We start from the raw sequence: 23,081 nt of genomic DNA on the forward strand, positions 1-23,081 counted from the left end.
TAATCCATTTATTTCAACAAAGTAACTGTATTTTAAATACCACCTTTTTAAACGGTAACTGTAACGGAATACAGTTACTTATATTTTGTATTTTAAATACGTAACGGCGGTACATGTATTCCGTTACTCCCCAACACTGCTCTTGTCTCTATGTTTCTTCTGTCTCTCCAGTCAGTCGTGTCTCGGTGTCAAGTCTGCGTCTCTGTGTCATTCTTTTCCTGTGTCCTTCATTTCCCCATTTCTCCCAGGTCCAAGTTTACATGTCTTGAGTTCAGTCAAGACACGTAGACACGCGTGTTTCCTGTTTTACTTTGATGGATCCACCTGAGGACCCAGATTAGTCCCAGCTGTGCTTCCACCCATCCTCTTGTTATCCCACCTTTGTATTTTAGTCGTCAGTATTCCCTTGCTCGTTGTTGCATCATACCATCACCAAGCTTGGTGTGTCTTTCGCTCCATGTTCCTGACCAAATTCTAGTTCATAGTTCCACCCTTACAATTCCAGCGAATATAGCTGCGCTTTGAGTGTAATCATCCGTCTAAGAGTCCTACATTTGGGTCCTTCCTCCTGCCACACAGCAAAACATGACAAAAACATTCAATCGAAGCAGGCCGAAGCTGGCAGTGAACCTGCTGCTGTGTGATGTTATTCATCTAGGAGATACACACACGCAGCTAACTGGTTACTCCAGTTTTTTGAGGGAATCTATAAGAGCTGTATTTTGCAGAGTTCCAATATCGAAATCACACAAACAGTATCAGCGGAGTATAATTAATATGAAGAAAAGTTGAGTCTTGAGCCAGTTTTTTTTCTTTTGAATTCTAAAATTACTGTTTTGTTTGTTTATTGCTTTTCCTTTTGTAAGGCAGAATAATCAGATGTTGTTTGCTTCAGCTCAGTTAAAGTAGTGGAGATGGTTTACAATGAAATCTTAAAAAGCAACGTTGTCATCCATTCAGAGTTGTCTAAATGCGAGTATTATTGGTCAGTGTCTCATAGCTTTGTCCAATGTTTGATAAGCAATAGAAGGCCAAAACGAAAAAACAAAACAAAAAACGTGTAATTAGGAAGTTATGTTGATTTCACAAATTTCGGGATCATAAAACTGTGCAGGGATTCTGTTTTTGCATACTATAATGCATTTCATATTGTCTTCGTGTTCTTCTCTACCTATGAGCTAGAGCAGCTTTTTTGGTCAAAGGAGGGAGTAGACAGGAGGCAAAGAAAGTTGTTAGGGTCAGGGAAGGAAGTGCAGATATATATATATAAACGATATAGTAGAGGTGGGCAGCAGAAAGGAGGGATTAAATTGGGTGCTAACTCAGGTTAATGCTTTAAGGCTTCCAATACTAAATCAAGACAAAGAAATATGTGGAGGAAGATGAGAGAGCAGAGGGGAGAATAAAACAGTGAGGACAGTTTGAGGATGGGAAAGTAGAGGAGAGTGGTAATAGGGGCTGATTTTATATAGGGTTCTGTGAATTCAAGTATATAGGTGTACTGTAAAAATTTTTATGAAATTAACAGTAAAAGTTTATAAAATCTTGACATAAAAAAGTGTAAATAGAAAAACAAAAAAGCAATGTTTAATTTACATGAACATTTTGTAAATAATACATATATACCTGTAAAGTCCTGAACCAAATAAAAATGTTAATTTTACAGTAGGAATATGTTTTGAATATCAAATGTCCTTGTTGAATTTACAGTTTAATGTTATCTAAACACTGAAAAATCATAATTTAAAAGTCAACACACAACTGAAACGGTAACAAAATAATGTTAAAATTACGTATTTTGTTATTTTTTTTTAAATACAGAAAGTATCTTTATTACATTTTACAAATTCATTCACACTCATTTACAATGTTGGTCACATACAGACCACTTTTTAAGTGAGCCAGACCAGTACAATTTCTGTAAGTGTAAAGAAGATATCAGAGATATCTTTATATGACTGTCTTTAAAATGTAGAAAAACTGACAAGTACTGTTTAAATTGCTCTGCTGTAGTAAATAAATGAAATCAGTCAGCATAAGTCCTAAACTGTAATAAATAAATGTTAAAAAATAACCTAAAAGTTATGGCACCCTACTGGCCAGACTGTCATGTAATTATAAAATAGAGAGGTTTTCTTGATTCATAAAAAATGTCCTGTTTTTTTATAGACAGTGAAAAGACAGGAACTTTTCTTTCATTTAGTTTTTTATCTACTACTTAATTACTTTGGTGTAGTATGAATGGCTATGGGAGAGGTCTTTTTCAGTGGGTGAAAAATGCAAAACTGGGCTAATTATCTTTCAAATAGATAGCTGCTCATCTCCTCCATGGTAGTCATTTCTTTAATTTTGCACCATGTTCAATCAATTTTAGCCAGATTTAGTAAAAGTTAAATTAATCATTTGCTGAAATGTTTATGTTTTTATTGCCCAAAGTGCGTTAGTATTTAAAACTATACGAGCTCTACCTTGGCAAATCACTGAGCGGAAGAGTTTGTTTCTGTTCTTTGATTGGACTACTTAAATTATTGCGGTGAAACAAACACTAAGCAGCTTATTAGAATCAGAATTATGGAAGAATTCAGTGTTACAGCAGTCTTGTGAAACTGACTCTGAGGCTTTTGGAGACATAAGTGATGAACAAAACTTTAAGTCCAACACGTTTTTCATTGAAAATACAGGATGCCTGAAGCTAATTCTGTACCACGATGCATTTGAAATTGTTAATCCTCTTGGCTCCGCTAAGAGAAAACAGAAAGTCGTTGCAGTCTGTCTGTGGCAAATTTGCCTGCTTATTTGCGGTCCAATACTAATCTCATGTCCCTTGTCTTACAACGTGGAGAGAATTACCTTAAAAAATTTGGAAACACAAAGGTTTTCTCAAAAGTGGTAGAAGATTTAAAAGATTTGGAGCAAAATGGTATCATTTCTGGTAATGAAATAGTCAAAGCAGCTTTGTACTGCATTGTTGGTGATAATTTGGGTTCACGCAACATTGGTGGGTTTATTGAGAACTTCAGTCGCTCTGAATACTTTTGCAGATACTGTGAAATCACACGAAGTGAGTTTCAGAGTAATGATCCAAATGTCTGTGGTCCACAGTGCAAACCTGAAAGCTACAATTCTGCTGTGGGCGATCTACAAGCTGAAGGCAGTCAAGAAATCAAAGGGATAAAGGTAAACTCTGTTTTTAATACCTTAAAATCTTTTCATGTTTGCCAACCTGGTTTACCACCTTGTTTAGCCCATGACATATTTGAGGGTGTCTTAGCCTATTATAGTGCACTGTACTTGAAGTATTTTATTAAGACAAAGAAATGGTTTACATGTGCACTTTTGAACCGGTGCATTAAACAATTCAAGTATAAAGGAGCAGATGCGGTAACAAAGCCATGTGCTGTCAACCAAGATTTAACCAAGCTTTCAGGTCAAGCCATTCAGAACTGGAATTTCTTAAGGTTGCTACCTGTTATAATTGGTGATAAAGTCCAAAATCCAAAGGATGATGTATGGCAGCTAATGCTTCAACTTAAAGACATAGTTGAAATGATTTGTGCACAAAACATCTCACTGTCACGGGTAGCCTATCTTGACATTATAATCCAAGAATATTTGGATTCAAGAAAGTGTTTATTTCCAGAGAGTGTACTAAAACCTAAACACCATTTCCTCTGTCACTTCCATCCTGCACTTATTTTGAAATTTTGCCACTTGATTAGGTTATGGACTATGCGTTTTGAAAGTGAACATAGTTACTTCAAAAGATGTGCCAGGAGTTTGAAAAACTTTAAAAACATCTGCCAAAACCTATCTGAAAGACATCAGATGTTTCAGGCATATCTTTTAGCTGGGCCAGGATGCAGTCAGTTTCTGCAAGTGAAAGACAGTTGCACCTTTTACCCCGATCTCTACAGTGATGCCATCAAATATGCAGTGAGACAGTTTGGCTTTACAGGAAATGATACTAGTGTTTGCACAGACATACAGTATAAAGGTACATTATATAAAAAGGGGAATTTCCTTCTGTCAAAAAATGAGGAGTCCATTGAGTTTGGAGAGCTTCTTATTATTTTAATCAAAAATGATGCAGCAGTGTATTTTGTGTTGGATGTACACCAAGCTGAGTATCTTTCTGAATACCACATGTACTCTGTGACAAAGGACAGTACAAGGCTGCAATGTCTTAACCCTTGTGTGGTGTTCGTATTTTTGTTACTCAGCCAGTGTTCATGGGTCTGGTGGACCCGCTAGAGTTTTGGCTTTCCAAATTAACACTATCAAACAATTTTATGTTAAATTACTCAACAGATGTTTACTTCATCCCAATTACAAGCCATATGAACAGCAAACATGATTAATTTTTTTCCCTTTACCTTTGTTAGATCACATTTATGTGCTTCTCGTTTTTTTTTTTTTTGGTTTTTTTTTATAAAATGTTATAAAAAAATAAATCAGTTATAATCAAGTGGAGTGAGTGGAAAGACACAACACATTTACACGTGAAGCAATATGTTTCACAACTAAATGGGATCAGCTGCTCATCAATGGTGACATTAGGCCCAGGGTTGTAAAACAGGGAGAGGTGGTGCACCCACTTATCCCACACTGTCCTGATGGCAGCTAGCTCGTCTCTCTGCCGTCGAGCTGGTCTGTCGTCTCGGTTATCAAAAAGGAATAATCCTGGAAATTTTGTGGAAGTTTTCCAGAGACATTGATGCACGGAAAGGTTCTTGCCGGTTTCTGCATCCCACAGGGATTCTGTGGATTCCCCTTTGGACCTGAAAACTCCAGCAAGGATAAGAACCCCAAAGTAGGCCTTTGGGGTTCTTAGATTAATTTGGTCCATCTCCTTCCACCTCTCTCCAAAAACACACCTTCCTTCTAGATTACTGCAATGCAGAAAAAATTTCTGGATGGAATCTGGGATGAAAAGCTCAAATGAAGACTTGATGTCCTGCACATGAGTAACTTCAGCCCTGTTGGCCCTGGCTTATCACAGTAACAGCTCTGCAGGGTGGCTCATTTCTTGGGCAAGAAGACCATTCAATGTCACCAGTTACTGACATCCATATTTCTTCACTTGCTGTCTGGTGGGCTTGTTCTGGTCCTGGAGCTGGCTGCAGATGGGGTACTCGTCTTCGTTTTGTTACTAAATGGTGCTCAACCTCATCCTCTTCTTCAAAGTCACGGTCAGACTCTGAATTTTCAGAAATGTGAAATATTCTGAAACCTCTTTGTCAACATCATCATCTGAAGCCCCTCTCTCTTCCAAAATCAATTGCATGGCCCTCGCAGTAGATAATCTTTTGCCATCTTGATCAGTTGTCATAAAGAACCACACTGGCAAAGTCTTATTTATAGTATTTTGCCCCTAATTTGCAGGTGGGACAGGGTATGAGAAAATAAAATTTGGATCCCTCAAGAAAGAGGGTAAAATGTGTGGGAATGTCAGAGCAGACGGTGTTGATAGTTGAATTTTCAACAATGTTGCAACTTTGTGCAGAGCAGGAGGGGAAGAAAACACTATCAGCAGCACCAGAAAGGAGGAAGACAGAGTGTGGGAACACAGGACCTCCACTTTCAACACTTTTACTAGACCTGGGTCCAGTGGACCCGAACACCTTGTATGTAATGTAAATGCATGGGGGGAGGTACAGCATTCGGTCATTGAAAATTAGTTCGGATTTATGTTCTTCACAGAAAATAAGCCAAAGCCAATGAATTTCAGGTTGAAAAAATAATTCATTGTTTAATTTTTCTCTTGAGAAAAACTGAAAACGGGTCTCACGGACCCGAACACCATACAAGGGTTAACATTACTGACTTGGTAGAGTTTGATCCATTGCCATCATACTTTGTTAATGGCCACCAAGTCATTCCTCTTAAACACAGAGTGTTGTCAAAATAAGCTTTTTTTTATGTTGCCACTGTTGTTGGGAAACCATATCAAAAATGCATGTGTGCCTACTAGAATGATTAAAAAGAAAATGTTGTGATGGGAGGGGAAAAATCTTCTTTAAAAAACCATTTTGAAGAACCTTTTTTGAGTGGTTCTTTAAAGAACCATTTTAAATCTTTCAAAATAAAATGTATCCTAAATTGAATTTGAGTAGGGTAAAATAAATACGAGCACAGCATAGACATATATTACTCTTGGTGGCGCTGTCACTTGGTGTTCGCTCGCTCTGCGGTAGAGTATCACTTCCTGTTCCTGCTCAAACACAGTGGTGTTTCTGAGTAGCTTATTTGCTTAGCAATTTAATTAACAACTTTTAAATACATTCTTCTTTCATAGTATAATCTTCACGTGCTTCATCTGAAGCACACTTTCGTGTACTCACTACCTAATTTATAGCCAAAGTATTCACTCACTGTCTCTGTACTGTTTCGCTAGCTTAGCTTAGCTCGTAGCCGACTCGTTGGCACCATGGCTACTTCACCTGTCCCTCCTGCACTTTCTTGCTCATTGTGTCAGATGTTTAGTTACTCCTCGGCCTCCTTTAGCAGTAATGATATCTGTAACAAATGTAGCATATTTGTAGCACTGGAGGCCAGGATTACTGAATTGGAGACTCGGCTTCGCACCCTTCATTCACCCATAGCTAGCCAGGCCCCTGTAGCTGGTGCAGCCGAAGATAGCGTAGGCCCCGCTAGCTGTTCCCCGGCAGACCCCAAGCAGCTGGGGAAAGAGGGCGGCTGGGTCACGATGAGGAGGATGCATAGTCCTAAACAGAAGCCCCAGTTACACCAGGTTCATGTGTCTAACCGTTTTTCCCCACTCGGCGACACACCCGCCGGGGGTCAAACTCTGGTAATTGGTGATTCTGTTCTCAGACATGTGAAGCTAGAGACACCGGCAACCATAGTCAATTGTCTTCCAGGGGCCAGAGCAGGCGACATTGAAGGAAATTTAAAACTGCTGGCTAAGGGTAAACGTAAATTCAGTAAGATCATAATTCACGTCGGCAGTAATGACACCCGGTTACGCCAATCGGAGGTCACTAAAATCAATATTGAATCGGTGTGCAACTTTGCCAAAACAATGTCGGACTCTGTAGTTTTCTCTGGTCCCCTCCCCAATCAGACCAGGAGTGACATGTTTAGCCGCATGTTCTCCTTAAATTGCTGGCTGTCTGAGTGGTGTCCCAGAAACGATGTGGGCTTCATAGATAATTGGCAAACCTTCTGGAGGAAACCTGGTCTTGTTAGGAGAGACGGCATCCATCCCACTTTGGATGGAGCAGCTCTCATTTCTAGAAATATGGACAAATTTATTAAACCCCCCAAAATATGACTATCCAGAGTTGGGACCAGGAAGCAGAGTTGCAGTCTTACACGCCTCTCTGCAGCTTCTCTCCTCCTGCTACCCCCCCAAAAACTCATCTCCATAGAGACTGTGTCAGCTCCCAAACAGACAAAAAACAAACTAAAAACCATCAACAAACAACTTAAACATAAACAATTACAAAGAAAGAACAATACAGTATCCACATCTGAACCAAAGAGCAAAACAGTGAAATGTGGATTATTAAATATTAGGTCTCTCTCCTCCAAGTCTCTGTTAGTACATGACTTAATAATTGATCAACAAATTGATTTACTGTGCCTTACAGAAACCTGGTTGCAACAGGATGATTATTTTAGTTTAAATGAATCAACACCCCCGAGTCATTCTAACTACCAGAAATCTCGAAGCACAGGCCGGGGGGGCGGTGTGGCAGCAATTTTTCACACCAGCCTATTAATTAATGAAAGACCAAGACAGACTTTTAATTCATTTGAAAGCCTGATGCTTAGCCTCGTCCACCCCAGCTGTAAAACTCAGAAACCAGTCTTACTTGTTATCATCTATCGTCCACCTGGGCCTTACACAGAGTTTCTGTCTGATTTCTCAGACTTTTTATCTGATTTAGTTCTGAGCTCAGATAAAATAATTATTGTGGGTGATTTTAACATCCATGTAGATGCTAAAAATGACAGCCTCAACATGGCATTTAATCTGTTATTAGACTCAATTGGTTTCTCTCAAAATGTAAAAGAACCCACCCACCACTTTAATCACACTCTAGATCTTGTTTTAACATATGGCATAGAAACTGAACATTTAACAGTGTTTCCTGAAAACCCTCTCCTGTCTGATCATTTCCTGATAACATTTACATTTACAATAATTGATTACACAGCGGTGGAGAGTAGACTTTATCACAGTAGATGTCTTTCTGAAAGCGCTGTAACTAAGTTTAAGAATATAATCCACCCACTGTTATCATCTTCATCTGCCCTGTACCAACATAGAGCAGAGCAGCTATCTGAACGCTACCCCAACAGAAGTCGATTATCTTGTTAATAATTTCACCTCCTCACTACGTACGACTCTGGATACTGTAGCTCCTGTGAAAACTAAGGTCTCTAATCAGAAGTACCTGACTCCGTGGTATAATTCTCAAACACGTACCCTAAAGCAGATGACTCGTAATCTGGAGAGGAAATGGCGTGTCACAAATTTAGAGGATTATCATTTAGCCTGGAGAAATAGTTTGCTGCTTTATAAGAAAGCCCTCCGCAAAGCCAGAACATCTTACTATTCATCACTGATTGAAGTAAATAAGAACAACCCCAGGTTTCTCTTCAGCACTGTAGCCAGGCTGACAAAAAGTCAGAGCTCTTTTGAGCCAACAATCCCTTTAACGTTAACTAGTAATGACTTCATGAACTTCTTCACAAATAAAATTTTTATCATTAGAGAAAAAATTACCAGTAATCATCCCACAGATGTAATATTATCTAGAGCTACTCTTAGTAGCATTGATGTTCAGTGTTGGGAAGGTTACTGTTAAAATGTATTCCATTACAGAATACAGAATACATGCCCCAAAATGTATTCTGTAACGTATTCCGTTACGTTACTCAATGACAGTAACGTATTCTGAATACTTTGGATTACTTAATATATTATCGTGCTTTTTACAACAACGTGAATGTACTATTGCTGTGTGATTTATTACTATTACTGAAGGTCCGCGACTCCGAACTGTAGTAAAGGGACCTCTGACTAATACGGCGGGGTCCCTGTCGGCTCGTAGCCGAAAAATAGCTTTACTTTGTTGTGTGGGTCAACTTTTCTTGCGAAAGACAGAGGCAGGCGTTGAAAGGCTGCTCCAACGGAACTTATTGTTTTCGGAGGAAAACACGAACACGGTGTACAGTCGAGTCTTAATAGCTTACTTACAACTGGGCTCGTCAGGCTCTCTTCTTGGCTGAAGTGGTTATTATTATATTTACATGCTTCCAGCTCCCGTTTTTTCTCGATGACAACTCGTACCTTTCCACTCCCCTTTTTCTCCCTCCTCGCGCTCACAGACCCATAACGTGTATGGCAGTCCATTCTCCCTGCAACACGGACTACACTGCCCATGATGCTACATTCTTTAGAGCTATGCTTGTAGCATTCTGCCTGTTAGCTTAGCACAACAACAACAACAACAACGAAAAGGCGCTCTCTCACCCAGGAAACACACAGTCGCAGAGAGAGAGCGTGTCGCCCTGTAACCATGGCAACCATAACGCTGCCGCCTGGAACAACAGAACGTAGCTGTCAAACAAAACCCAAACAGTCCTGACCCGCGACAAAATGAAACGGGAAAGTACCGCAGTGTAATCCATTTATTTCAACAAAGTAACTGTATTCTGAATACCACCTTTTTAAACGGTAACTGTAACGGAATACAGTTACTCATATTTTGTATTTTAAATACGTAACGGCGGTACATGTATTCCGTTACTCCCCAACACTGTTGATGTTAAGTTAGACTCTTTTTCTCTAATTGATCTTTCTGAGTTAACTTCAATAATTACTTCCTCCAAGCCATCAACGTGTCTTTTAGACCCCATTCCTACAAAACTGCTCAAAGAAGTCCTGCCATTAATTAATTCTTCGATCTTAAATATGATCAACCTATCTCTAATGATCGGCTATGTACCACAGGCCTTCAAGCTAGCTGTAGTTAAAGCTTTACTCAAAAAGCCATCTCTAGACCCAGCAGTCTTAGCTAATTATAGGCCAATCTCCAACCTTCCTTTCATATCAAAAATCCTTGAAAGAGTAGTTGTCAAACAGCTAACAGATCATCTGCAGGGGAATGGTTTATTTGAAGAGTTTCAGTCAGGTTTCAGAGCTCATCACAGCACAGAAACAGCTTTAGTGAAGGTTACAAATGATCTTCTTATGGCCTCTGACAGTGGACTCATCTCTGTGCTTGTCCTGCTAGACCTTAGTGCAGCATTCGATACTGTCGACCATAATATCCTATTAGAGCGATTAGAACATGCTGTAGGTATTACAGGTACTGCACTGCAGTGGTTTGTATCATATCTATCTAATAGACTCCAGTTTGTTCATGTAAATGGAGAGTCCTCTTCACACACTGAGGTTAATTATGGAGTTCTACAGGGTTCAGTGCTAGGACCAATTCTGTTTACATTATACATGCTTCCCTTAGGCAGTATCATTAGAAGACATAGCATACATTTTCACTGCTATGCAGATGACACCCAGCTCTATCTGTCCATGAAGCCAGATAACACACACCAATTAGTTAAACTGCAGGAATGTCTTAAAGACATAAAGACCTGGATGGCTGCTAACTTCATGCTTCTTAATTCAGATAAAACTGAGGTTATTGTACTCTGCCCTGAAAAGCCTAGAAATATGGTATCTAACCAGATTCTTACTCTGGATGGCATTACCTTGGCCTCCAGTAACACTGTGAGGAACCTTGGAGTCATTTTTGACCAGGACATGTCCTTCAATGCACATATTAAACAAATATGTAAGACTGCGTTCTTCCATTTGCGCAACATCTCTAAAATTAGAAATATCCTGTCTCAGAGTGACGCTGAAAAACTAGTTCATGCATTTATTACTTCCAGGCTGGACTACTGTAATTCATTATTATCAGGATGTCCAAAAAACTCACTGAAAAGCCTTCAGCTAATCCAAAATGCTGCAGCAAGAGTACTGACAGGGACTAGAAAGAGAGAGCATATTTCTCCTGTTTTGGCTTCCCTTCATTGGCTTCCTGTTAAATCCAGAATTGAATTCAAAATCCTGCTCCTCACATACAAGGTCTTAAATAATCAGGCCCCATCTTATCTCAATGACCTTGTAGTACCATATCACCCTATTAGAGCACTTCGCTCTTGCTCTGCAGGCCTACTTGTTGTTCCTAGAGTATTTAAAAGTAGAATGGGAGGGAGAGCCTTCAGTTTTCAGGCCCCTCTTCTGTGGAACCAGCTTCCAGTTTGGATTCGGGAGACAGACACTATCTCTACTTTTAAGATTAGGCTTAAAACTTTCCTTTTTGCTAAAGCATATAGTTAGGGCTGGACCAGGTGACCCTGAATCCTCCCTTAGTTATGCTGCAATAGACATAGGCTGCCGGGGGATTCCCATGATGCATTGAGTTTTTCCTTTCCAGTCACCTTTCTCACTCACTATGTATTAACAGACCTCTCTGCATTGAATCATATCTGTTATTAACCTCTGTCTCTCTTCCACAGCATGTCTTTTATCCTGTCTTCCTTCTCTCACCCCAACCGGTCGCAGCAGATGGCCGCCCCTCCCTGAGCCTGGTTCTGCCGGAGGTTTCTTCCTGTTAAAAGGGAGTTTTTCCTTCCCACTGTTGCCAAAGTGCTTGCTCATAGGGGGTCATATGATTGTTGGGTTTTTTTCTCTGTATCTATGAAGCGCCTTGAGGCGACTTATGTAGTGATTTGGCACTATATAAATAAAATTGAATTGAATTGAATTGAATATCTTAATGGTTTATTGTCATTTCGTAGTATACCAAAAGACAAAAAGGCATTTTAACCCTCAGCACAACATCACTACTAATACATGTCACATATTAGTCATTTAAACAGTAATAATTCAATATTTTTACTATATTATAAATAAATATATATAAATAAAATAACTATAGATAACACAACAATTAATACATGTATTGTTTAATTAATAAAACATCAGAAAGTGATAAAAACACATTAGAAATAGCAATAGCTTCATAACAGACCATTAAATCAACACATTGTCATCAGCAGATGTTTGCATGTTCAGTAAAAATATTTCAACAACAACAACAACAAGTTTTTGATTAAAATTATCAATGAACTTTAGCGTTATGTAAGGCAAGTTTCATGTTGTACTCATGGTCCTTTGTTAGTCCAGTTTAGGACCATGTCTCTGACGTATGTATCATATCAAATATATGTCATATCAAAACAACCCCACACCTGCAGTTGTTTCAGTTTTTCATAGGTGTTTCTTGTCAGCTGGTCAACCTCACTCAGGCGGACATCCGTATCAGCCAACCAAATGACAAGGTCCTCCCTTTGTGCTTCAAATCCCTCCCACTCTAAGACAAGGAGCTGAGAGAGAGAGAAAAAGAGTCAATTATAAAGAAAAGAGAAAATCGAAACCCTCCTCAGAAGGTCTGACTCGCATACCTGCAGTCGACCTGCGATGGACTCCTGTTTGGCGTTCACGTCATCCCAGTGGCAGCTGCACTCCCTCGCCAATGCCAGCAGCTAAGTCTGCAGGGTGCCCTGGAAGAACCGAGTTAATGTTTGACTCCTCCTGGTCAAGCTCTCCAGCTGGATGATCCGAGGTCTCCCCTCTTGCCGCCGCCTCTGAACACACAAACACAAATTGCATGTGAAGCAGGAGGTGCAGATTTTTTTGCTATTCTTTTCTAAATCCAGGCTTGATCACGTGGAGCTATTTGGAAAACTTTTTTGGCCAGCCGATGACTGTTGTCTCACAGAAAGTCAAATCAAATGTATGTGATACACAATTAATTCACAAGAACACATTATAAAAAACAAGTCCAGTTCATGCCTGATTTCAAGTTAATTCTGCATCAAAACAGGGTGACAGAATTAAAACGAGTGTTTGCAGCAAATGTGAGCACAAAGCCTCACTTTGTACAAGCCTGCTATTAAAGTTCTCCTCTATGCAGACGACTTTCCTGTTTTCAAGGCACAACTTGGATCTGTGCTGTACAAATCTTATGGATACACGCTAAATGAAACAGTAGTGTGCACGACTCCAGATTCTGATCCCTCATCCTAATATGGTCCCAAAGGATCAAAAAAACCCACATAGCAATAGCAATAAAGCAAATGTTGAGGCTTCAAAATATAATGTACTAGAGATGGACCGATCCGATATTACGTATCGGTATCGGTCCGATACTGACCTAAATTACTGGATCGGATATCGGAGAAAAATAAAAAATGTAATCCGATCCATTAAATATCACGAAAGCACCTCACAAAACTTGCAACACGCCGTAACTCACCTCAGAACGTTAGCACGTCGGAGCAGTATGCATCACGTGATAGAGCGGCTGTGGCATGCAGGACCTGTCGGTGGTCTGGATAGCATTTGGAGCTTCGCTAGCAACCCGGCATTTCATCTCCGACAAAGTTATCCCCGAGAGAAGTAAAGCAAGTGTGTAAGTCCATCTCTGAATGTTTGTAAAGCATTCCTGCGTTAAGCTTAACAAACGATATATGGAGCGACTGCCTCTTCTGCTGCTGCTACTTCAATCATGAAACTGCTTAATGATCAGCTGATCGGCTTTTCTGTCGCGAGTCGTGTCTCTAGTTTGCTTTTGGCCCACTTTGCACCAGGAAAGAGGAAAACAGTGGCTGAACAACAGCAGCACGTTTAAGCTTGATCAGCTGTTGTTAGAATTTATTTAATATTACTTTCTACTCCAGGATCTTTTTCTACGTAGCTGACGCTGGTAACTGTGCAGGGGCGGATCTAGCAAAGTTTAGCCAGGGGGGCCGATAGGGCATTAACAGGGAAAAGGGGGCACAAAGACATACTTTTCTTTCTTATTCTCATTTAAAATGTCTAGCTTTTAATAAATAATTATCTGACACCCAAAGTTTTAATTTGATGTAAAATGAATAGAAGTCAATTACTGTATATAGTAACTATTAAGTCTAATATACCCTAGTAAGCTATAGTACTTTTTCCTTTGGGAAGGTACCATCTGTGCAGTCTGCAATTTTGTTGAAGAAAGATGTTGAATCTATTTAATATTTCTTGAAAAATAATTGATTTCTGTGCATTTTTTTTCACACTGCATCAAATTAAGGTTGATTACGTCGATTAAGCATCATGAGGTGGCGCGTGAGGGGTGGTTTCCTATTTTTTATTTATTTATTTTTGTTGTTGCTGGGAGTTGGAACCCTATTAGTTAGGTTGCTTAATATTTATGCTAAGTACTCTTTAAAATACCAGAATAGGGAGGATGGTGTAGGTTTAAGTTTATTAGATTGATCAGTATTGCTGAACTATGAAATTTTTTTTTTTGCATACAGGTATAACAGAAAAGCTTTAGTGTAGTTGTTATTTTAAACTTGAGTATGAACTTATACAAAATGCAGCAAGATATTTAAAAAACAGTTTTGTTGATTAAAAAACACTATATCGGATTCATATCGGTATCGGCAGATATTCAAATTTATGATATTGGTATCGGTATCGGACATAAAAAAGTGGTATCGTGCCATCTCTATAATGTACATAAACCAATGGCTGACATGGGTTTTTATCATAAGGGTGATAAATATGCAACATATGGTCTTAAGACTAAAAGTACAATACAGATTTTAGTCTGAGAGATTTGATGTTCATTTACCTGCAGATGCACTATACGTGCCTTCTGTCATGGTCCTGGGTCTCTTGACCCAGCGTTTTAAGTTTGAGTTTATTTTGTTCATTAGGTTATCTAGGTTCATTTGGTTATTAGACTCCTTGTGTTTTCTTCCCCTGTATTTAAGCTTCCCCTCACCCTTCGTGTTTCATGCTGCGTGTCTTATGTTATCAAGTTTGTATTATTATGCCTAAGTGTTTCTAGTTATTATTTTCCCCTCGTGTTTCCAACCATGTTAAATCTCCCCTGCTCTTCATGCGTTTCATGTCTGTCTTACGTTGTCAAGTTCGGGTTGTCATGTCTATGTCTCATTATGTTTCCTGTTTTATTGTGAAGAGGTCTGGTGTTCTGTGTTCATCATGTTCAGTTTTACTCTCCCACTGTGACGTCATTATGTTCATGTGTGCCAGCTGTTTCCTCATGTGTCTCCACTTCCCCTAATCACCTCCTGTGTATTTAAGTCCTCTGTTTTCAGTGTGTGATTGTCAGGTCGTCTGTTGTCCATGCCATGCCATGCTTCCAAGTTTCTTGTCTAGGTTTTTCTTATTGTTTGTTTAGATTCCCCAGTTTAGGTTTGTGTTAATTTTGCTTCAGTTTGCCTTGCCCTTTGTTTGTACCTTTTCTACCAGCCATATTAAACGGCTCACCTTTTGTTAACATTCAAGTTTTGTTCCCTGTTCCTTGGAGTCTGCATTTTGGGTCCTTTTTTTCAATTCATACAGTCTGCCCTCGCCAGACTGTGACACCTGCTCCGTGGTTTTCCACAATGTTTTGCACGTCACTATTTAATACAGGAAGTAGGTGAACTAAAACAAGTCATCTTTCTTAGTGAGAGGACAATATTAATGAAACCAACCTTAATGACATCATAGAGATCCCTAAAGATGCTCCTGCTGCTTCTCGTCCTCCTCATCCTAAGCTTCCTTCTCCTTGTCCTTGACTTCCATCCAATTGTAATTCAATCTAATTGTGTTTCTCCCCCTCCTCTTCCTAATTTTGTTGGAGATGTGAACAGAATTAGTGTGAATCTGAATTAACTTGTGCAAACAAGAAAAATCTACAGCTCTTCGGTAAGAGGTGGTCTTGTGATTTAAGCCGGGTAGAGTAGATTTATGTGTTGATGCTACCTGCTTCAGCTCTACGACTGGCTGCTGAGTGATATTTACACCCTGACTGGATTACAAACTTTAACCACATGCTGAACTTTGGCCCAGCTTTTATACTTCTTGTTAATGTCAGCCTGCAACTTAGTCTTTCTGAGAGACACACACACTGTTTAAACCTCTGAATACAATATCAATGCTGCAGGTTATATTATTAATGCAATGGTAATGATGATGATTATTTAACAATAGCAGTAAAATAATTTCCCTGCTCCACAGTAGCTCTGTTTTAGAAGTTCAGTTAACGCTAGAAATGGGTTTTAGAGTTTGTACGTGTTTTGTCTCAAGGGGCCACCGCATATATTTATATATAAACATTATAAATAAAACCACTTTTTTTTTTACATTAGTAATTCCTTTTTTGCATAATCTTATATTATTGTTAATAATAAATTAATTAAAGCAACAAAACAACCTGAAGAGCCGATTGGGAGCCGAAAGAACCGGCTCTTTTTAGTGAGCCGAGCTGAAAGAGCCGGTTCTCTAAAGAGAGCCTGAAATCCCATCACTATAATGTATGATGGTGGATAAATGAAATGTACAAAGGAAATTTAAACTATATTACAAAAGGACATCTATCTTGGAAACATCAAATGACCGGAGCATAATTTTCAAGTAGTCCGTAAATAAGTTATACAGTAACAGTCATGTGACACATGAGAAGGCGTGTCTTTTTCTATTCATTCAAAACACTTCAAAACACTCTTCCAGAATTCAAAGTACAGGCTGATGTGAGTGTTTAATGTAAGGCTCAGCTCTACTGAATTTCTGAGTTTCTAGAACAGACACAGAGCTCACGTCACAGGCTTCAGGCGCCATTTTAGTGACTTTAACAATATTATAAATTTCAATATCGGTCTAGCTGACATTAAGTTATGTACGCAGCATGCAATAGAACCACGTATTTTAGAAGCCAAAGGTTCAAATCAGTTAGGAGTACCTTCACTTAATTATGACAGTGTTTTTAATTATAATTAATTATAACTGTTTTTTTAGGAAAACAGTTCTGTATACCGATACTAAATTGCGTTAACTTTAACAGCTAACATAGCTAATCGTTATTGTTAGCACAGCATTAACAGCAAGCTACACTAACGAGTATCAAAAACAAAACAGTACAAAGGTTTTTATGAAAATATTTTACCTTTTCCAAGAATCCAGAGCTTCAAAGACCAGCAGGTACTGAAGCCTGTTATCCACTTCGCTGTCACCGGCCGTGAGAAAGTGTTTTTCCCTTAGAAAGTTCAAGGCCCACTGCTCACGCGATCTGCCTACGCATGCGCATTCCACCGACTGACCCCCTCCGTCCGCTCCCGGGAGGTTGCCATAGTACAACGTGTTCTAACGTCTCTCTCTGTCATTTGGCTCAAAACACATATTAACAAATTGCTCAGTGATGAACAAGTACTCAGATCATTTACCTAAGCAGTGCGCTTTAAGTGAAGTGAGTAAGTGTGTTGGTAAGTGTGTTCATTACATTGACATTCTTTTGTGCAGTTGTTATTTACTTGTATTTTATAATTTGACTTTACATACTGCTGGGTGGTTTGTAAAGTTTACAATACCTAGTATTATCATTATGCTATATTTTCTAATATATATAATAATCTCAAAAGTAATGCCTTGAAGCAGAAAATAGTAATACTTTATTAAAACTTAAAATTAAAGTACAGTATTTGAATGTGTGTATTGTGTCTACTGTTTGTTAACTCACCATATTCATAAACATCTTAATAATATTCCATATTCTACTACCACATTATTTGTGATCAATGGGTTTGCTGGGTTAGGTGTGTGTGTGTGTGTGTGTGTGTGTGTGTGTGTGTGTGTGTGTGTGTGTGTGTGTGTGTGTGGTGGGGGGAGGGGGGGATTTTTTTAAGCAAGTATTTCTAGCTTTATTTGAATATTCAGTTTCCTACCATCTGCTCTTAAAGGGTAATCACCAGGTAACCCGCCCTCCCCCTTCGCACACACATGCACACAAACAAAACACACAGTATGATTCACACCCTCATTATAGTGAATAAATATTTATGCCATTTTACACCATCAAACTTAGATAGCTAAGGATGAAGAACCTTTTGTCCTTTAAAGAACCATTTATAATAGCTATGAACCATCTACAAAATAAAAAGGTTCTTTGACGTATGATGGTTCTTTAAAGAACCATGAAGACATCTGAAGAACCATTTAAGAACCGTAATTTTTCTGAGAGTAGGATAAGTAAAAGCAACTCTACTGAAGTTGCCAAAAAGTTGGTGGCAAAATATCCCAAATCTCTGCAAGACATAATAGAGGGAGATGTGATTAGTCCAGGGTATCACTCTCTAGTCAGGCAATTGGAGTACAGAATTGATAGTGTGAAGCGATCTACAGCCCCAAAAATAAGAAAACGTAAGCGTCATACTGATGAGTCTGACACCGACTCTGTTCCTCCAAAACAGAGAGCAGCAATTGAAGACACTTATGGGTGCATTAACTCGGATGTGAAATTCCTGCCCCTTGGAGAAACTCCAGAGAGCCAGCAACTGAAAAAAGAAAAACTTAAGATGATTTTTCAGATGCAAATCCTGAAGAAGTCAAAAATCTAATGAAACTGACTTTCTACACACAGCGTAAACAACTCATCCAGGGAAAAAATATAAAACACCTCATGGAAGAATGGCCATTTTGGTTTAGAGAACTTGGCATGGCAGTCCACTTCAAGGAACTCACTGGAATTGGACTTAAAGCAACTTTGATACTGTGGAGGTCAGGGAAATTATTTTGCTGCTATTGCTAATAATCATCATCATTACCATTGCATTAATAATATAATTGACAGGATTGATATTGCATTCAGATGTTTAAACAGCGTGTGTCTTTCAGAAAGACTAAGTTGCAGGCTGACAGGAAATTGAAGAAGCGGTAGTCAAAAAGGTTGCCAGGAAACATCTGCCATGAAGATAGAGCAATGTTCCTTTTTAAACTGTGTTAAAAGTCATTGTGGTTTTGATCTGACCTATGTATGAAATGTATCTGACGTTGAAGGGGCGTCATTAAATTCAAGCCCTGATGGTAAAAAATATCTGCTTATGCTTTGATTAGTCAGTCGGAGATCAGCGCTGTCTGCGAACGGAGCTGGTCCCCCCACGCATGTATTTCATTAAAATCAATTGTTTGACCAAGCTCTTCTGGACCATGGTTGCTTTTACTCTCCTCTTACAATGAAATTTTTTTTTTACAAATTTGATGTTATCGTGACTGTAATGCATTAAATTTGCAGACCTGCTAGAGGTACTCTTTTGAGTAAACCAGAAAAGACCAGAAAAATTCTGTTAAATAGCAGTTTTATAAATGAGGCTTTCACAATAAAATACTGTTGAATTTATTTATTTTTTTCTGTGAAACTGAGATTTAGTGTACAATAAGCAGCAACTTTGTGTAAATCTTACAGTGTTTAATAGCAGTTTGGCCATGCTAATTTGACATAAAAGGGCTGTTGAATTTATTGGTTTGACATGGTTTTAGGGGGGAAATTATAATGGTTTTAAACTGTAATTTTTACAGCTTTTCAAGTATTCTTGTTTACAGTTCACAGTTTTTTCTACAGAATTATTCTGACAACCACAGCTGCCAGATTTTTCTGTAAAATCAACAGGATTTTTTTTACAGTGTGTAATTTACTGTCAATTTATTTGAATGAGATCTCTCTCACACATGCATCACTTCAGTTTGGCCTCAGAGGGCGACAGTAAAAAAGGACAGGTGTTAACTTGGTTTGTCAGTCCTTTATTCCACCGGACCACATATCACATCAAAACTCTGACCTTTATCACAGCACTTTCCTTCAGCACAAGCGACCTCTCTTTGCCAGTGTTCTTTATCACTGTTTAACACGGAGTCAGGGAAGAGAAAGGAAAGGACAGACAATGCTAACGCCTTGGAAAGAAACAGGCTGTTTTGTTAAAACTGCTGGCTTGGCTCATTTACACACAAGTTGTTTGCACCCTGACACTGCAGGGATACGCCTCTCTCTCCTAGATCATCATTTGTCAATGAGCACACCCTTACTGATGTGAAGTGTACAGAGTAGTTTTCAGTGTGTAAACGTGAAGTAGTTTTTAATGCCTACGCGTAACAAAGCCGTTTTTGAGCAAAACACAAAGGACCCAAGAGAACAGGAACCACAGTCAAACCTGACGAACCTAAAATCTACTTTGGTCTCAGAATATTTTCCAGGTGTCTTACATTCAAAAAAGTGCAGAAGGATATTTTGGGCATACAAGGAGACACTAGGGCCATCTGTTAAAGCGACAATATATGATGCCACAGGAGGAGTATACACTGAAATAGGAGAGAGGTTTGATTTTCTAGCACTGGAAGACAAATGAAAGAAAGAAAACATCCCTGAAATGCAACAAAATCAGTCATCTAATCTAATCACCCATGCTCTGACTGTGCTGGTGAGCTCTCCAAGCTAGTAAAGAAAGCCCGTGGAGTCAGTGGTCCCTCGCTATAATGCAGTTCACTTTTCGTGGCCTCACTGTTTTTTTTGTGCAATTTTGCATGTTTTTTTTTGTTGTTGTTGTTTTGGGGTATTTTTACAGCTCATTGTGTATTGTGTCCTGATTGGCTGTAGACCATTGTCAGTTAATCTCGTTCTGTGGTCCTGTACAGTACAAATGCGTTCAGCTTGTCAAATTTACATAAATCTTCGATCGCTAGCAGTGCTGTACTGTATGTTTGTACGTCTTCTCCTCAACAAACACAACAATGTCGACAAAACATTTTGCACCATCAAATTCAACCACAGGTGGCTTTGGTTTTAATCTATAACACTGGACTTATTTTCCTATAAAGGTTCAAATTATGAGAGTGTTTAAACAAGAGACAAAAGTGTGAAAATGTTTATGCCTGTCTGAGAAAAGTGTATAAAGTATGTTTAAGGGGTTTTACAGCCTTAAAACATCTATAATAATTGTAAAAAATAAAGTTGGCTACTTCGCGGATTTCACCTATCGCAGGTTATTTTTAGAACGTAACTATTGCGATAAACGAGGGACCACTGTATGTCCCTTAGGTGCAGGAAGCAGGACCTAACAAAGGCCCTCTTCCCTGTCACCTCTTGACAAAAGAGCTGGAATTCAAACTTCCTCCGTCTAAAGCTTTTTTATCATAATGGCTTAACCTTTTTTCCTAATGTTCTCAGAATTATAAGATCCCAGAGTTTAAGATGATAATCAAATGACTATCGGAACAGAAAATAAATATGACTGCAAGAATAGAAGCATCCTGGGATTTTCCCTACCACAACTCCACTACAGGCTCCTTCCTTGGCATCGCTAACTGAACATCGTCTCTCCCTCCAATTTCACCATCATCAGTATTCCACCCACAATGCTCTCTACTGCTCACTTTATTCCCTTACCACACTGCTCCCAGTTAGAGTAAATCCACAGTTGAAAGGACAGAAAAAAATAGATGTTGAAATTGAGCAGGAAACCAGAAGCAATGCAAAGTTTTAGAGCAAGCAACAGGCAGTGAGAATGCTGAGTGTACAGTAAATAGGAAAAAGAAACACAACATAATTGAGCTAAATGCAAATATTAAATGTGATGGTCCACAAAAGAGAATTCTTGTGCTTTTAAATTTGTTATCTGGTTGTTTTTCAGATACAGCTGTTTCAGACATGGCTGTTTTTCAGACACAGCCTGCGCACAGTTTGTACGGGGAGATAAAATAAGGCAAATGTAAATGTTTTTATAGCCGATGATCTGAATGGGACTGGACTGTCCGGATTTAAATTTCACAACTGTCTCCTACAAAATAGTACCCTTCTTCAGTGACCATAACCCAGATAGCAAGGAGACATTGAACAGATGTTGATTTTCCATCTGAACCATCAGAATCGTCAGGATTGAAATGTCAACACAAAACCAGTGTTGAAACAACATTGAAATACTGATGAAACCTGACACTGACATTGAAATAACATTGATTCACTGTTGTTCTGTCATCGTTGATTGTTGATCTATGTATAGTTGACAAGGTGACAACAATCACGTTGAAAAACCATCGATTTATGGTTGAGCGGGAAATTAAAGCTGCTACCACTTGGACTATTCCGCAGCACCCCTATCACATTGGTACATCCCTCCAGGTAACCATTGTCTTGTACAGTAGAGCGGGACATTAGATTTACTCTCAGCGGAATTGACCGGAGAAGGTATAAGTTCATGCACTGCACTGGCCTGCACCACGATTAGTATAAGGTAAGAATGAATGACTTTTGTTCTATTCGTTATTTCCACGGTTGCATTTGAATAACAGTAAAAAAAACAAAACAAACTTGTTAATGTAAAGTTTCGGATAAAATGTGGGAGCCCGAAATTGTGTCTACTTTCTTCTTACAATCCGGCAACAAATAAATTGCACTGCAAACAAAGTCTATCAACAAAGAAAACATTTTCGTTTCATACTTTTCCGTTATATTTCCTTACAAAGCTAGCTTTAACGCTTCGAGGGTTCCTTTGTTCTTGCCGTCACCTCGGCGCTTGACCCAGACTTTCGCTCTGTAGTTGCTTTTTAGCATAGTACTACAAAAAATTTTAAATCTGTGATATATGATTGATAAACGTAAAGGTAACTGTATAAATGTGTTCAATGACTTTGTTACTTTTAATGATTGGAGAGCACCCGCTTCGATTCGCACTCAATTCAAACTTTACGCTGCACGCTCACCTAACTTGCGTTTGCACCTTTTGTCCACACGTAAACTGCGTTTAGCATTTACGTGTGGACGAGGAAGACGGAGAAAACGCAGCGTCAAAGGTGTGCGCCTATTTTGACGCCACACTGTGCGCCAAGTTTTTGTCTCGGTGCCATGAATTCCTACAATGGCAGACTTAGACAAAATACTGTTAATGTTATTATCTTCAGTGTTTAAATGCTTACATATACGGGTTTGCTTGTAATTGTTGCCTATATACATTTTAAGCTATTATTTATTATTTAGTTTAATCAATAGATCAAGTTTTGTAGTGACTATGAAATATATTGTAATTATCTGTTTCCTGTTTATCCTAGACAGGGCAAAAAAGGACTCCAAATTAAAAAAAAGATAAAAATGAAAGACTGGTGCATTGTTCAGCACTGGTGGTACAGAAATAGTCCCTAGTTCATGGATAAATGGGGAGAAATTGTC

The 23,081-nt window shown here is 38.8% G+C and overlaps 1 long non-coding RNA gene across 2 annotated transcripts; it reads right to left on the reverse strand.

The window, feature by feature from the left end:
• Window positions 1–11,807: 11,807 nt before the first annotated feature.
• Window positions 11,808–17,262, reverse strand: LOC101483378 (uncharacterized). Of its 2 annotated transcripts, XR_013101011.1 has the most exons (4): window positions 17,040–17,262; window positions 13,362–15,722; window positions 12,508–12,690; window positions 11,808–12,429 (listed from the first exon to the last, which is right to left on the reverse strand). It is a non-coding gene; the product is annotated as an uncharacterized LOC101483378 (long non-coding RNA). The 2 variants fall into 2 exon arrangements; XR_191988.4 differs by lacking the exon at window positions 13,362–15,722.
• Window positions 17,263–23,081: the final 5,819 nt, after the last annotated feature.

This window comes from Maylandia zebra, linkage group LG2, assembly GCF_041146795.1.
Source record: "Maylandia zebra isolate NMK-2024a linkage group LG2, Mzebra_GT3a, whole genome shotgun sequence".
Lineage (NCBI taxonomy): Eukaryota > Metazoa > Chordata > Actinopteri > Cichliformes > Cichlidae > Maylandia > Maylandia zebra.